We start from the raw sequence: 17,026 nt of genomic DNA on the forward strand, positions 1-17,026 counted from the left end.
CAGATGGGCTACAGCAGCAGAAGACCACACCGGGTGCCGCTCCTGTCAGCTAAGAACAGGAAACGGAGGCTACAATTCACACAGGCTCACCAAAATTGGACAATAGATTGGAAAAACGTTGCCTGGTCTGATGAGTCTCGATTTCTGCTGCGACATTCAGATGGTAGGGTCAGAATTTGGTGTAAAGAACATGAAAGCATGGATCCATCCTGCCTTGTATTATAATTAATAGTCATCATTAAAATAAAGTGAACAGATGTCCCCGGGAAGTGGCACGTTTGGTCACCTTACATACATAAAAATGTTTTACTGTGTAGTGGCCTTTAATTTGGAGCAAGAGAAACTGGGGCAGGGACTTTATTGTGTCAGAGATGTGTCACTTTGCTCAAAGCTAACTGGTCAAATTGCCATGTTTTGTGTGAGCATATGGCCCTGTTTTGTTTGTTTCTATGTGCCTTGTGATTCACTGTCTAGCGTTTATTGGTTCATTTGCATCACCTGTCCTTCCTTGTTACCTGCTTTGTTTGCACTCCTATTTATTCTCTCTGCGTGTTTTGTCCTGTGCTGATCCGTCATTGAAATTCATGTCTGATTCATAAGAATACTTAAAAAAATTATAATTAATCTGTTTATTACTTTGGGAATATCATATTCACAAATAGATAAAGGCAAATTGTAAAGCGAACATCCACCAATATAAAACAGAATTAATTTATTATATATTTAATATTTTCAAACAACTGGTGTTTGTAATCAAACGTGAAATTAATACATAGACTATTTATACAGAATATCCGGTCCTCAAATTTCCTGGTCCTCAAAGTCTGTTTCCCCTCTGGTTTTCCAGATTATGTGTGTGGTGCTGAGTTGAAGCATAGCTGTATAAGATCTCTCTTTTCTGTAGCTTCCTGCTAGAATTCTTCTTGTGCCTGTCCCTCTGTTCATTTCTCTGTGATTTCTGATGTGTGTATCGATGTCTGGTCAGTTTTATGGTATCTTTGCTCTGTTTGTCTGTTTATCTGCTGTTACTGTTGCCCAGCTGCTTAAATGATATAAATTATTTAGTTTTCCCTTTTTGCAGACTTGTTACACTTGCACATCTTTCTGAGAGTTATATCTTGTATGGAAACACTATATCAGCCTTAAGCATATTACTGAAGAAAGTCTCTCGGTAACACTTTAGTATAGGGACCAATTCTTACTAATGACTAGTAGTTTATTACCATGCCTATTATTGACATATTGACTGTTTATTAGTACTTATAAAGTACATATTCTGCATGAGCATATTCTACATTCCTAATCCTACCCAATACCTAAACTTCACAACTACCTTACTAACTATTAATAAGCAGCAAATTAGTTGTTTACTGAGGCAAAAGTCATAGTTAATGGTTTGTTAATAGAGAGAATTGGACCTTAAAATAAAGTGTGACCAGTCTCTCCATTTGTTTACTTTAATAAAGCGAAATTCAAGTACAATCTTAAACAGTACACACTATTTACATTATTCCCCTCTTATTTCTTGTTTGAGCTCTGTTACATATGTGTGGTCCTTTCCATGAACAGCTTCCATGATGGTCAATGCCTGTAACACAAACAGAATTATCAATCACTTCTGGCATTTACAGAGTAGAATCAATAAATAAATACTGTTGTCTGCACTTTTAAGCAAAATATTCTCAAAATATCAAGAATCAAAGAATTGATTGTTTTTGGAATTAACTCCTCGCTGTAATAGTGTGTGACCATTACCGTCAAACTTGGAGTGCATTTTGGAATACTCTTTGTCAATCGAGATTTATAGTTTTTGCTGTTATATTTAAAAAAAAAAACCATAGTATAAACCATTTACTCTCACATTTACCCTCACGTCATTGTAAACCCATATAACACCGTGTTGACAACCACTGACACATCACTTTGCACCACAACAGTTTAAGGCTTTCTACACTTTCTCCCATGGAACACAAAGAGACTTTCACACAATGTGTGGGAACTGGGGCTGTCATGCTCCAAAAAGTTTGAAACGGGACCAAAAAAGCATGATTTGTGTGCTACATTCCACAAGAGAAAGTTATACATGTTTGGAATGACATAAGGGCCAGTCTTGGAGGAGTTTGTACCTTTTGAAGGGCACTTACGCCAGTGGACTTCCTGTCCAGAGCCATGTAGAGTCTGCCCATCTTCAGTTACATAGATGCAATATTTAAAGAGAATGCTGGGTAAAGGACACTACAGATAAAAAGGCAGACATTAATATGTTGGCAAATGCATAAATATCACACAATTTATGTATTACAATATATACATGAATATGTGTGTTCTTACGTGTATGGCTTCATGATGTTTTCTCCATATCTAACTGCGCCATCATAATTCTCCATGAAAAGACAGATGCCCATGGCCTGGTACATCATATGAAGGACGTAGATGTTAGCGCCATCAAACACAGTGCTCATCTTGTCAATGCTGAGCTCACACATCTCTAGAAGCTCAGCGGGACGTGAGCGAGTCAAGATTCAATAAATGTTTGACTTAAGCTTCAGATTATTTAATGACCTTTGACTAAACATCAGTGGTGGACTAAAGTGTTCTGGGTGGTAGCTAGGATGTTGCAAAGCTGATCTAAGTGGCTATATTCATTTAATATTTCGGTCTCTAGATATGCTTTTGGAAAAATGAAAGCAACGCTTCTTCATAAAGCCATATAATTTATGACACTGAGTATACGAGCGTACTGGACACTCGGTGGGTTCAGGTGTAGTGCAGCCAAGATGGTGGTGTGTGTTTCCGGTAAGAGAAACAGGAGAGGGAATCCCAATTTAACTTGTTTAATTAAAGGAGGTTAGTATATGTTACTTCACGCATGTGTGGTCCTATAATAAACAGAAAAGATACAAAGAACACAGTGGTAAATATATTAGTGAATGACACAAAATACAGTGATTAAGTAATATGTTAATTAACATACGTGATTTGCTGATTGTATTAGAAAATAAAAGAAACAATGACAAGTGGAATGCACGACCGTTGTGCTTACTCAATACCACGAGCAGGGAACAAGCAAAGTCATCAATTCGACATTTCAACAATATAAACAAACCAGATGATATGTAACTAAGTAAGTGAACATACTCCTTTTATTCTAATAGGATTACGCTTATTAGCAAGCTCAAAGTCCGATATGAAAGCACTTGGTTTCACTTTCATTTGTGACGCAGTTTAAATTACGTTCAATTAACGGGCGAATATTCACATTCGGAACAATAATGTAGGTTACAAATTCAAATATATATGAAAACTCACCAGTAATCATTTACGCACTGGGAAAAGAAAACATATACAAAGTTGAAAAAACAGTCCAGCCAGCCTGGTTTGTAACTTGCTGCTTAGTCAAAATGACCGCTCCTAAAAGAGCTATGTATGCTACGTGCCACTAGGGGGCGTTCAGGTTAAAGCTTTCTCACACAGCCGCCCCCAAATGTGTGTAAGGACATTTGAAATAGTGAGAAGCCCTAGCTAATTAGTAGGCTCAATAGGGTCATCGTCAGAGAATTTAGGGAGTGGGACTAGACGAGATACAGGTCTCACATATGTGCGATTGTGTACCTGCACTTCAACTGTTCTGGTACGCCCGTCAATTCCAGGGAAAGTGTTGGTCACTTTTCCTAATGGCCAACATGCTCGCGGAAGTTGTGGATCTACTATCAGCACCACCTGGTCTAGATCAATTTCTCTTCCATCTTTACGCCATTTCTGTCTTTCTTGCAGATTCGGGAGATAGTAATGAATGAATCTAGACCAGAAATGGTCAGCAAGTACTTGGCTATGTTTCCATCTTCTGGTACCCAAAAGGTTACTTGAATCATAGAGCACTTGTGGGAGAGAAGAATCATGGCGGCCCATTAGGAGGGTGCTAGGTGTAATTGGGTCCAAATCCGACACGTCTGATGACACATACCCCAAAGGCTTAGCATTGAGGATGCCTTCTACTTCAGTGAGCACGGTACGCAATACAGTTTCAGTCACTGTTTGATCCTTCAGCACTACCTTTAGAGCCTGCTTTACTGATTTAACCTCCCGTTCCCAAGCTCCCCCGAAATGAGGGGCGCCAGGTGGAATGAATCTGAATGAAATTTGTTGTTCTGCAAGTTGTTCCCTGAGTTGTGGCATCATGGCTACATAGGCTGCTTTCATCTCTTTATCTCCTCCAACAAAGTTGGTTCCATTATCACAGAGTAGCTCAAATGGTTTCCCTCTTCGTGCTATGAATCTGCGGAGAGACATTAGAAATGCATCTGTATCAAGGCTTTCTAGGAGATCAAGATGGAGACAGCGGGTGGTCAGGCACTTGAAAACTATTCCCCATCTTTTCTCTGTACGTCGACCGATCTTCACTGTGAATGGACCAAAACAATCCATTCCAGTGGAATAGAATGGGGGTTTGTACAGGCGTAGGCGTGCTGATGGGAGGTCAGCCATTTTGGGTACACTAGGCTTAGCGCGCCATTTCTGGCAGTCCACACACCTGTATTGATATTTCTTGATAGCTTCCCTTCCTCGCAGAATCCAGTATCGTCTTCTCAGCTCAGCAAAGACTCTTTCTGGTCCAGGATGTAGAAGGGAGGCATCATAGTCCTTGATCAGAAGCTTGGTTAGGTGGTGTTGTGGATCAAGCACAATGGGATGTATTGTGTCTAATTCCATATGCTTCACATGTCTTAACCTCCCTCCGACCCTGATAAGTCCACTGGCTTTATCATACTCTGGTGATAAAGATGCTAATCTGCTGTTAGATGGTAATGGTCGCTCAGAGGCGAGAGCCTTAAAGTCCTCTGGAAAGGAATCTTTCTGAGCCTGTTGTAGGAGTAGCTTCTCTGCTGAGATGTAACTCTCTGAATCATCTGAAGACTGCATAGGAGATGTAGCCGCCCCGTGAAGGGATGTCACTGTAGCCTTTAGCAGCTCAGACCAGGTATTAAATTGGTTGATATCAGGAAGGGGAATGTCTGGACTAGTGCACACATGCAGACAAATTGCTGACTTTTTCAACTCTGCCTCTGGTTCAGGTTCATCTGCAGGCAAAGTGGGCCAACATGACTCTGGCTGATGTAGGAAATTTGGTCCATTAATCCAACGGCAAGGTGGGGTTAAATCCGTTAATGACTGGCCTCGTGTTATGACATCAGCAGGGTTGTTTGCTGAATCTACGTACCTCCAGGAATCAACATCAGTGAGTGATTGAATTTCAGCCACCCGGGTTCCCACAAAAACTTTGTATCTGCATGATTCAGATTTAAGCCATTGAAGGACGGTAGCTGAGTCTGACCAGAGAATGACATGATTAATGTCCACAGTTAGTTCTGCTTGAAGGATATTAGCCACCTGCGCTCCGGTAAGTGCCGCACTCAGTTCCAGACGAGGGATCGTCAGCTGCTTCCGAGGTGCCACTCGTGAACGGGCTAACACAAATGAGACATGTACATGTCCTTCATTGTTTTCTGTGCGTATGTAGGCCACTGAGCCATAGGCCCTCTCGGATGCGTCACAGAATATATGTAAATCTCGATTGAGGATTTCCGCATGCCCTTCACATGGAGTGTAACACCTTGGGATTGCAATCTGATTCAAACTGTGGAGCTCTTGTTGCCAGTCTTGCCATCTGGTTAACAGGCTGTCAGATGTGATTAGGTCATCCCACCCTAGATTGTTCTTCCACAAATCCTGGACCAGCACTTTGGCTCGGGTTGTAAATGGAATTAGATAACCCAGGGGGTCGTATTGAGATGCCAAAACTCTGTAGACATTACGCAGAGTGGGTTCAAGGGATCCAAATTGGCTGGGTTTATAGCTGAACGTGTCTGTGAGACAATTCCACAGTAGCCCAAGTGTACCTTCTAGAAGGTCAGTACTCTTCTGTGATAGCCAGAGTTCACTATTCAGTGATCTTGCTTCAGAGGAGAGATGCTGAATAACTTCAGGTCTGTTGCTGGCCCATTGACGGAGCTCGAACCCGCCAGTGAGCAAAAGTTGCCGTAGGTTGTCTACTAGTGCTCTAGCTTCAGCAACAGTTTGAAGGCTATGAAGACAGTTGTCTACATAGAAGGAACTCTTGACCGTTCTCACCAGAGCTGGGTCTACTTGAGGGTGATTCTGAGCAATTTCCTGGAGTGCATATATGGCGCAGCACGGGCTGCACGTTGTGCCGAATGGTAAGACTTGCCATTCGTAGATCTTAGGCTGTTCTGTTCTCTGCATGTCTCTCCATAGAAAGCGTACAATAGGCTTATCACTGGGCAAGAGGCGAACTTGGTGGAACATACCTTTCACATCTCCGCTGATGGCTATCGGATGTTCTCGGAACCTCAGCAAGACACCAAGTAAAGACGGACCAAGAACAGGCCCAGGCAGAAGGATGTCATTTAAAGCATGGCCTTGGAATGAATAAGAACAGTTGAAAACAATTCTGTCCTTATTGTTATGCGTCACCATATGGTGAGGGATGTACCATGCCTCTGGGGATTGCTCAGCTTCTTGGGTTGATATCTCTGCCACATAGCCAGCTTCTTGCAGTTTCTTCATTTCCGAACAGTAAGACTCAGCTCGCCTAAAGTCTTTAGCAAGTTTACGCTCAGTGCTTCGAAGGTTAGCCATCACTGCTTCTTTAGGGGCTTTAAGAAGTTCAGCGTTAGGCCGTCTGAGCAAGGGAGTGGCGTATCGCATAACACCACTGACTTCTACCCTAGTGGTATGTGTCTGGAGAAGAGAGAGGGCATACTGATCATGCTTGGAGCGAGTGGCTGTCTTCTCATTTACATAGGGCAGGGTATCAATTTGCCAAAGGCGTTCCACATTCTTGAATAACTCAGTATTATTTGTGGTTGTGGTTATGTGGAGACACTGTGGGTTGGAAAGGGCTGCTTGACTGAGTCCAGTGGGACCTTGGAGGGTCCAGCCAAGTTTAGTACAGATGGCAATCGGTCCATTTGCAGGTCCCATACGCACTGGCTGGACAGGAGTAAGCAGATGAGGCAGGTCAGACCCAATGAGCAATAGAGGTTTAGCTCGGTCAATCAAGGGCAATGGCAAGGACCTAAGATACTCATACTTGCGCTGAAGAGTGGATACAGGGTAGGAATGTTCAGAAAGTCTCAGGTTATCTGCGGTGAATGCATGAGGGATCAGGTATTTCCTGCATGGTCTGTGCAAGGGTGACACCTGAAGGGAAACAGTGGCTCCGTGCAGATTAACTACATCTTGATGGACTGTGCGTAGTGTGAGGGTTTCAGGTTCAGTAGGGAGGTTCAACTGATCTACAGCCTGTGACAAAACAATGCTACGCTCTGAACCATCGTCCAACACTGCATATGCTTCGATGGCTTTCTCTTGGTTATGCAGTAAGACCTTGACTATCTTGAGCATTACTCTTTGAGATCTGTTAGGCCGGTCTAAATAGACCTGATGGGTAGGAACGTTGACCAACAGCACACTTTTCTGGATCTGTAAGGCTGCATCATGCAAGATGGTCAGATGTAACTCTTTACATTTTATACAGGTTCTTTTCAGAGTACAGCTGTCTGGATTATGGGTTCGCCCACATTTCCAACAGCGCTTTTCTTTGGATATCCACTGTATTATCTGCTCTGAAGTCAGTATCTTGAACTCAGGACATGCATTAAGGAAGTGGTCCTTGGTGTTACAGTAAGGGCAGAAGGGTTGAATCTTAGATTGGGACTTCGATTTCGTCTGTCTTTGCAAAGCTGAACTGGCATCAGCTGAGTACAAAATAGATGTGAATCTCTCCTTTGGACGAGAAGGTACTGACCTTTGCTGTTCTTTCTTGGTGGATCTAGACATATCATTCTGATACATGGTAGCTGCTTTATTGGAAATGCATTTCGCTTGTGACTTCATCTGCAACCATGCAGACAGATCAGGTAATGTATAGGTGCGGTCTGTGCCAGTTTGCAAAATACCTCGGTTGAAACAGTACTCAACGAACCCATCGCGATATGATGGTGGCATCTTGCTTAGCAATCGATCAACATGAGAACCACAACGAAGTTCGTACCCGTTTGCGCCTTCCAAAGTTCCGAGCATCCCTACTAGGGTTTGTATAGATAGGGAAAAAGAATCGAACGCTTCTGCATCTCCAAACTTGACTACTGGGGCATTCAGTATGACGCCTAATTCGGACTGCACCAGTTGACGTGGTTGGCCATACTTATCTTGCAACGCCTGCAGTGCGGTTGTGTATGGTCTGAGATCATACATATATGCTTTGGCCAACTGCAGAGCGCTGGGGAGTTTTAAGTGACTTAAAAGGACCTGATATTTGTAATGTTCACTCAAATGAGGCTGATTATTCATTACATTATCTAAGGCCATCTTCAGTAGTGCAAAGTCACTTTCCCTTCCTGTATCGAAGTATGGGATAGCCGGCTTCGGGACCCCGTAAGCGGAGGCAGCTAACATTTCCAGACCAGGAGGTTGGGCCAGTGAGGGGTACATCACTGCCCGATTATGAGAAGCGTCGGATGGAGGAATAGGGTACGGTACTGCTGTCCAATGAGGGCTAGGATTCGTGACCTGGTAGGACTGAGACTGTAATGGAGCCCCTAATATTACAGGAACTGTAGATGGGACTGTAGGCAGGACACTGACAGGGGGTGTCTGACTATAGGTGACAGAGGTATCTGAGTAATGAGGTGACCTTGCCACCAAGGCTGGGTTAAAGGGTAAAGGAGCTGCATAATCTGGCCTAGACATTAAGGTAGGCGGTGCCATAACTAGTGAAGCCAATGACCTTGTAACTATGTTGGGCTGGGTTACCTCGGCAGCTGAGGAGACAGTACGGAACGGGGATTCAGCTACTGAAGCAGTAATGTGTACAGCAGGTAATATGGGAGAAGGCATTACTGATGACACAGGTACAAAGTTAACATGGCAAGGGGTAGAATGACTAGGCATTACTTGGGCAGATGATCTAAGATCAGTAGTAGCAGCTCTGTGTTGTTGAGTGCTTCCCTTAGACAGAGGATCAGCAGCTAGGCTGGACTGTGAAGCAGCAACATTAACATCTTGAGATTCCTGTTTAAGAAGTACACAAACATATTTAGCAACCTCAAGCTCAGTTTGAACCTTTTTGAGACGCCGCCGGCTCTCTACCTGCTTCGCTAGCAACTCTCTAGCTTTAGTGGCTTGTTCCTGTCTATACTGCGCTTCTCTAGCCTGAGCATCAAGTCTCTCACACTCTTTATCTATGATGGCGTCCTCTTCGATCTGCACTTGAAGTTCTTCCAAGTCCAGAGTCTTTAGCCTTTCGTCCAACATGGCAGCTTGAAGATCGGAGAGTCCTTGTCTGGGAGATCTGCGTTGTGTACTATGATGCGATCTGGATGAAGTACTGGACACCGTGCCAGAAGAAATGGATCTAGATGCATGTCTTGATGGTCTAGATAGTCTCGGTGAAGACGAATCAGCAGGAGGTGGCTCTGGATGTAGGTTAGGCGGGAGCTGGACGTCGTAAGGGGCTAGATGAGCAGGAAGGTGTCTCTCTCGTGGAGGGCGAGGTCGGACGACAGGCTCAGTTGCACTGGGAGTTTCAGGATCCATCTTGATGCACTAATCCGGCTCGAAGGACCATATACGAGCGTACTGGACACTCGGTGGGTTCAGGTGTAGTGCAGCCAAGATGGTGGTGTGTGTTTCCGGTAAGAGAAACAGGAGAGGGAATCCCAATTTAACTTGTTTAATTAAAGGAGGTTAGTATATGTTACTTCACGCATGTGTGGTCCTATAATAAACAGAAAAGATACAAAGAACACAGTGGTAAATATATTAGTGAATGACACAAAATACAGTGATTAAGTAATATGTTAATTAACATACGTGATTTGCTGATTGTATTAGAAAATAAAAGAAACAATGACAAGTGGAATGCACGACCGTTGTGCTTACTCAATACCACGAGCAGGGAACAAGCAAAGTCATCAATTCGACATTTCAACAATATAAACAAACCAGATGATATGTAACTAAGTAAGTGAACATACTCCTTTTATTCTAATAGGATTACGCTTATTAGCAAGCTCAAAGTCCGATATGAAAGCACTTGGTTTCACTTTCATTTGTGACGCAGTTTAAATTACGTTCAATTAACGGGCGAATATTCACATTCGGAACAATAATGTAGGTTACAAATTCAAATATATATGAAAACTCACCAGTAATCATTTACGCACTGGGAAAAGAAAACATATACAAAGTTGAAAAAACAGTCCAGCCAGCCTGGTTTGTAACTTGCTGCTTAGTCAAAATGACCGCTCCTAAAAGAGCTATGTATGCTACGTGCCACTAGGGGGCGTTCAGGTTAAAGCTTTCTCACACTGAGGTTTTAAAAAAGTGACAGGTTTGTTTAAATCACTCCTAAATCACAACCCTGTAGGCAGTGGTAATAGTGATGCTTGACTTGGCAAACATTAAAAAGAAAAATGAATTATACACTGAATAATAATATTTTGGATATGTGATTGACAGATTTAAGAATGAAGCAATCAAGCAATTTCACACTACAAGAAGTCAAAAGGGTCAAAAAAGGATATTTTTCTCAATGTTGGCCCTGCGGAAGTCTTCCATGGCATTCCGAGCGTAACGCACCATATCCCTGATCTCCTTTTGACTGATCTCATCACTCAGTTTCCATACCTTCAACTTCTGCACATCCTACAAAACCACAAGAGCAAAATTATATGATCTACATATTATATTATAATAATATATTATAAAACAAAACAATATGTAATTGACTACAATCTCTCTCTTGTACATGTGATGAATACACATTTTTACCTTAAGCTAGATGACCAATCTTCAGTCAGACATTTGAATTAGGTTGTGTATTATGTAGGCTGCTGTGTAATTGGGTCAAAGACAAATTTTCCTAAATGCAACAAAGTATATTACATCCACATACCATAGATTTGGTTGTGTACTCTTTGCAGTCACAGCTGTCTCTCGATCCTGTCCTTTGTAGGGTACAGCAGGTCTATGTATATATATATACACACTGGTATATATCTACACACAGAGCAAGTATAGAGAAAGCTGTCAGTAACTAAATGGCAACAATAAGGATAACTGCAGAGTATGAGACATTGGGTTCACGACAGCTTCAGTTTTACCTGCTATCGACTTTGGGCATGTTGGGTAATCCAAAAGCATGGTCACTCATGAATCATCAGACCACATTACAATGTAAAAAACCCAACTTGAAAAAGTTTAAATGACTGGTGTTATGTTGGCTCAGCAAAAATCCATGAAAAAGTCAGTTCAACTAAGTTTAATACACTTATTCAACCTTCTTTTTTTCATAAACATAAAAAGTTGACTTTTGTCCAAAAAAAAATAAAAAATAAAATCTGCAAACTTATTAATATGAGAAAAGTCAATCTAATTTAGGAACTGCCCTCCCATATAGTAAAAAGATCCTCAAAACTACACATCATGTTGAGATCCAAATAAATTCAGGAACAAATGAGAAAGAAAGTAATTGAGACCTATCAGTCTATCAGAGATCTAAAGCCATTTCTAATGCTTTGGGACTCCAGCGAACCACAGTGAGAGCCATTATCCACAAATGAAGAAAACATGGAACAGTGGTGAACCTTCCCAGGAGTGGCCGGCTGACCAAAATTACCCCAAGAGCGCAGCGACGACTCATCCAAGAGGTCACAAAAGACCCCACAACAACATCTAAAAAACTGCAGGCCTCACTTGCCTCAGTTAAGGTCAGTGTTCATGACTCCACCATAAGAAAGAGACTGGGCAAAAATGGCCTGCATGGCAGAGTTCCAAAAACCGCTACTGAGCAAAAAGAACAAAGGCTCGTCTCAGTTTTGACAGAAAACATCTTGATGATCCCCAAGACTTTTGGGAAAATACTCTGTGGACTGACGAGACAAAAGTTGAACTTTTTGGAAGGTGTGTGTCCCATTTCATCTGGCGTAAAAGTAACACAGCATTTCAGAAAAAGAACATCATACCAACAGTAAAATATGGTGGTGGTAGTGTGATGGTCTGGGGCTGTTTTGCTGCTTCAGGACCTGGAAGACTTGCTGTGATAAGTGGAACCATGAATTCAGCCGTCTACCAAAAAATCCTGAAGGACAATATCCGGCCATCTGTTCGTGACCTCAAGCTGACGCGAACTTGGGTTCTGCAGCAGGACAATGATCCAAAACACACCAGCAAATCCACCTATGAATGGCTGAAGAAAAACAAAATGAAGACTTTGGAGTGGCCTAGTCAAAGTCCTGACCTGAATCCTATTGAGATGCTGTGGCATGACCTTAAAAAGGCGATTCATGCTCGAAAACCCTCCAATGTGGCTGAATTACAACAATTCTGCCAAGATGAGTGGGCCAAAATTCCTCCACAGCGCTGTAACAGACTCATTGCAAGTTATCGCAAACGCTTGAGTTGTTGCTGCTAAGGGTGGCCCAACCAGTTATTAGTTTTAGGGGGCAAGCACTTTTTCACACAGGGCCATGTGGGTTTGGATTTTGTTTTCCCTTCATAATAAAAAACTTCATTCAAAAACTGCATGTTGTGTTTACTTGTTATCTTTGATTAATATTTAAATTTGTTTGATGATCTGAAACATTAAAGTGTGACAAATATGCAAAAAAAATAAATAAAATCAGGAAGGGGGCCAACACTTTTTCACACCACTGTGTGTATATATATATATAAATAAATATACTGTATATGTGCATGTACTGTATGTATGTATAGATATAATACATTTTCAATGACAATCAATAATGATTTATAAGAAATCATACAGAGTAAATTAGAATTAAAAATATTTTCTCCCTCCTACAGACAAAGACATCCCATCACAGACACAACATGGGTCTATGGGGACTTCTGTTCAACCTCAGGGACCGTGATGCAATATCCAATATTTGTTTGGTAGGTTTTAATATGTAAATAAGTATTGAACACGTCACAATTTTTCTCAGTAAGTATATTTCTAAAGGTGCTGATGACAGGAAATTTTCACCAGATGTCAATAACAACCCAAGTAATCCATACATACAAAGGAATCAAAACACAACAAAAACACAACGAAACAAAACAGAAAACAAATGAGTTCAGAAATTAAATTATGTGTAATAAAATGGAATGACACAGAGAAAAAGTGTTGAACGCATGAAGAAAGGGAGGTGCAAAAAGGCATGGAAAGCCATGACACCAGCTGAAATCTTATTTATGTGCTGAATATTTGCTAAAATACACATTTGTTCACTGTTCATGGTTACGCTGTATTTGCCCAACCAGACTTGGTTCTCAGAGCTCATGCTGATGGAGTCAGCCCCTCCCTGGCGAATCCCCATGAGGAAGGATCTTCATTCTCAGAGGCATGGTGCAATTTGGCAACTGTGCCCAGACGAAACATGCCTGTCCTTGCGACGTTGGAATTGCCCCACTTTATAGAAACAGCCTTTGAGCACAGCTGGCAGGCTACTCCCAGGTTCAGGAAATAGTCCTCCTTAAAATGCACTGCACACACTCAAATATTTGGGTTGAACTGTTCTGGAACAGTGTTGTAAATATAACGTAACCACTAATTTCTAGTTGTGTCCTCTTTTGGAAGTCCAAACAAAGTACTTTCGCTTTCACAACGAAACACATCATCTCCAGGACATGGCGCCAGCGGCAGCAACAATACTACAGCCAGAATAAAAATCATGCCCTCTTTCTTTGCGTATACATTTGGGTGGTGGTTTGCAAATCTTCCCACACCATGACGTGGACATGTGGGGGCGTCTTTAAAGGAGTTGTTTTAGAAGGGCGTGGTCGAGTCTTAACTTTTATAAAGAATATCTCTTTGGTTTTGAGACTTTAGTCTTTGCAACTTCAGGGATCTTATCTATGCATGAACAGCTTGTAACACTCCAAAGAGAAAGGAAAACTTGAAATTGCATCATATGACCCCTTTAAGGTCTTCAGGATCACAAACTTCCTAAGCTAAACTCTGCAGAGCTGTGGCCCTCCAGTAATTGAGTTTGAGACCTCTGCTTTACAGTTAGTTGAGCTTAGTGCCCTTTCCATGAAGACAGCCCTCCTGACCACGCTCACCTCTGTTAAGACAGTGGGGGATCTACAAGCCCTCTTCATTAAGAAACATGCCTAAAGTTTGGACCGGCAGACTCTCACATGGCCCTGAGACCCCAGGCCAAATATATGTAATGTTAAGTTTGCTAGAGGAGATGGAGAAGTGAGGCCACGCTTCCCCATTGTTGGAAGGTTACATGGAGGTGAATTGCACTTGTTAGTTGACACCCCATGCTTGTCAGCATTTGCCAAGCTGAAAGTTGTTTAGGAAATCTGTGTGACGGGTTTTGAAAAAGTAAATTTGGTTGTGAGAAATGGATCCTACAGATGTAATATTTTTGGGGTCTCAGATACAGGTTTTATATGACAAACATTTTTGTTTGGTTTAAGCTCACTTGTGAATTTGCATCTTTTTGTGCAGATGCTGTAGTAAGCATCTAAAATTGATGCATTTAGGTAAGTTAATTAAGCACACAGTCTAGGATTATTGATCATTTTAAAGAATCATATTGCTAGACTTTTCCTTAAAAACTGTTGTTAGTGCATTGTTAATATTTTGGTGTTATATCATATTTTGTCAGTATGTTTTAATTGAAATTTCAATGTGATGAGCTTTTTCACCTCATCTTTGTTATCATTGACAAAATAATAATACAAAAAATTCTGTTTATGAACATTCTGTCAGTAATTTTACTGACTACATTTAACATAATTTAGCATACTGACCTCTTGCCCTGGGCTGCTTTCCTGCACAGCCCTTACTTCAGCGTTGATTCCTCTGTACGCGACTATGACGTTGGGACGGCAGCTATGGTTCAAGAGGGCAATGCTGAGAGAGCAACAGAAACACAACAGGGAATGTGTGAGGTGAAAAGTGTTAGAAAGAACCTCAGAGAGTTTAGAGAGCTAGTAAAGGATAAAAATAGAAAATGGCAATATGAGACGATAAATGAGAAAAATGTCCCCACTCAGACCTTCTGGGGTATGTTTCTCTAAGTACACAAATGCTGGGTAAGGAAGCTGGGTTTATTTTAGCCAATTTAGGTTGGTAATTTGTAATCAGTAACCCAACAGTGCTACAGTATGTTGTGAATGTGGACATGTTAGAGAGAAAACGTGTTTGTACTCATTTATACTAGAGTTAATTCCATTGAATAAGTGCTCGTCATCTGTTGTTTTTGCATGTTCACCAGTTTCTTTCCGTGAGAGTGTTACCACCCACAAAAAATTTAAGGCACGTGTGAGTATGCAAGGTAATGAAAATGTACACGTAAAAACACTGGCACACATAAAAACCAAAGGACATGTGCTTGTAGCTTGCTGTTTTATTAAAGTATTAGCTTTTTAATGTCAGTTTGCTTGCTTGGATTATTCCTTAAATAAACCTCTGCAAACGTATTCCCAACATGTGTCTTATAGACAAATAGACACTTCTATTCCATTTATATTGTGTTTGAGTAAACATCTTATGAATTAACTCACTTCTGAGAATGCAATTACCTGTGCAGAATTTATCATTTGTTTGATTTTTCACTCTAAATCAAATTCCCATGCAACTTGAAGCATGGCCAATGAAGCATGGTCACTTCTTTTGAAATTCCAACTCATTGCAAGCTGGACCATTTCTCATTTTGCTCAACTGTGGTGTGTAAAACCATCACAAGCTTTCTATCATTTCTCTTTTTTTGCCTACTGTTTGTCATGGCTATTTTCTTGGCTAATGTTTTGCTTTCCTTCCTTTTCTTTTGCTGTGTTAGGCTCTACGACCTACAAAATCTAGCTCTTAACAATGCCCAGGGCCGGCGCTAGCTATAGGCAGAGCAGGCAATTGCCTAGGGCCTCGGGCTTTGAGGAGGGCCCTCCATAACCGTAGCATCTCCATATGCTAGTCCACCAGTCAAGACGGGCAGCAAATTCTAGCCTCATTGTTCATTGAATATTGTTGAATTGTCACTCATCTGCAATTAAATAATGTTTTATTAACAAGGTTCGGGAGGAGCGCGTCAGATACTTAGCCTAATTAACACAGGAGGTTCGCACTTAAGTTAATCAATGTACAGCGATAAATACATCTGACATGCCTCTGTTCATTTGACGGATAATCAGCATCCCTCCACCACCCCTTCTCCACTCAAGAGGTATCACTAGAGTTCTCACCACACGATGGGGGGGTACTCTGGGTTCGGGCCATTCCTGAGCCCGGAGCCCTTCCCCAGGACAGCACGCCAACTACGCATTACTATACTCGCCAAATATGCATTACCTTACTCGTGCTAAATATATGTAAGTGTGAACTCGTGAAACCAATTAATGTTGCAGTTTCAAAGTGGGTCCTGTCTTCTGGCATAACGAACACATCCTTCAGGTCCTGCGAGCTGTGCGAAATAGTCACGCTCCTAATGCAGATGTGTGAGCTGTCGTCATCTATTTTAGAGAGATGTTTTCTAAAAATAAACTTGTTCTGTCGATGAGCGTCATTTCTGGAAAGATCATTCACAGCACCGTTGATGCGTCCAGACGCGACGCTTTGAATTTGCGCGTAAATCGTGAATGACACTAGCAAAATAGCTACAAAAGTACAAGCAGAAAAGAACATTTTTTAATGTTTCAAAAAAAAGATCTCAGATGTGTGTATCTTCTAAATTCTGCTGATGATTACTATATTACTGCTCTAACATAACACTTATAATTTCAATTTCAGCTAACTAGAAAACTAGAAAATAAGTCTCTCTCTTCTACTTGATTTGTGTGTGTGTATATATATATATATATATATAAAACAATGTGTGTGTGTGTGTATATATATATATAAGTAACAATCCAATACATAATATCATATTACTGATATTAATAATATGAAAATATCTGTAGTTAGTACTGATTAAATTGGAGGGCGAAATCC

General features: G+C 41.3%; 1 pseudogene across 1 annotated transcript in view; it reads right to left on the bottom strand.

The window, feature by feature from the left end:
• Nucleotides 1–1,507: 1,507 nt before the first annotated feature.
• Nucleotides 1,508–17,026, bottom strand: part of LOC306879936 (N-lysine methyltransferase SMYD2-B-like) — a 42,869-nt pseudogene continuing 27,350 nt past the window's right edge. The window contains exons 6-11 of the transcript in view: nt 14,847–14,953; nt 10,979–11,071; nt 10,608–10,728; nt 2,332–2,506; nt 2,127–2,235; nt 1,508–1,588 (exon numbers count right to left, since the gene is read on the bottom strand). The product of the transcript in view is annotated as an N-lysine methyltransferase SMYD2-B-like (transcript). The remainder of the gene's footprint in view (nt 1,589–2,126; nt 2,236–2,331; nt 2,507–10,607; nt 10,729–10,978; nt 11,072–14,846; nt 14,954–17,026) is intronic.

The sequence above is a fragment of the Barbus barbus genome (genome assembly GCF_936440315.1).
Source record: "Barbus barbus genome assembly, chromosome: 14".
NCBI lineage: Eukaryota > Metazoa > Chordata > Actinopteri > Cypriniformes > Cyprinidae > Barbus > Barbus barbus.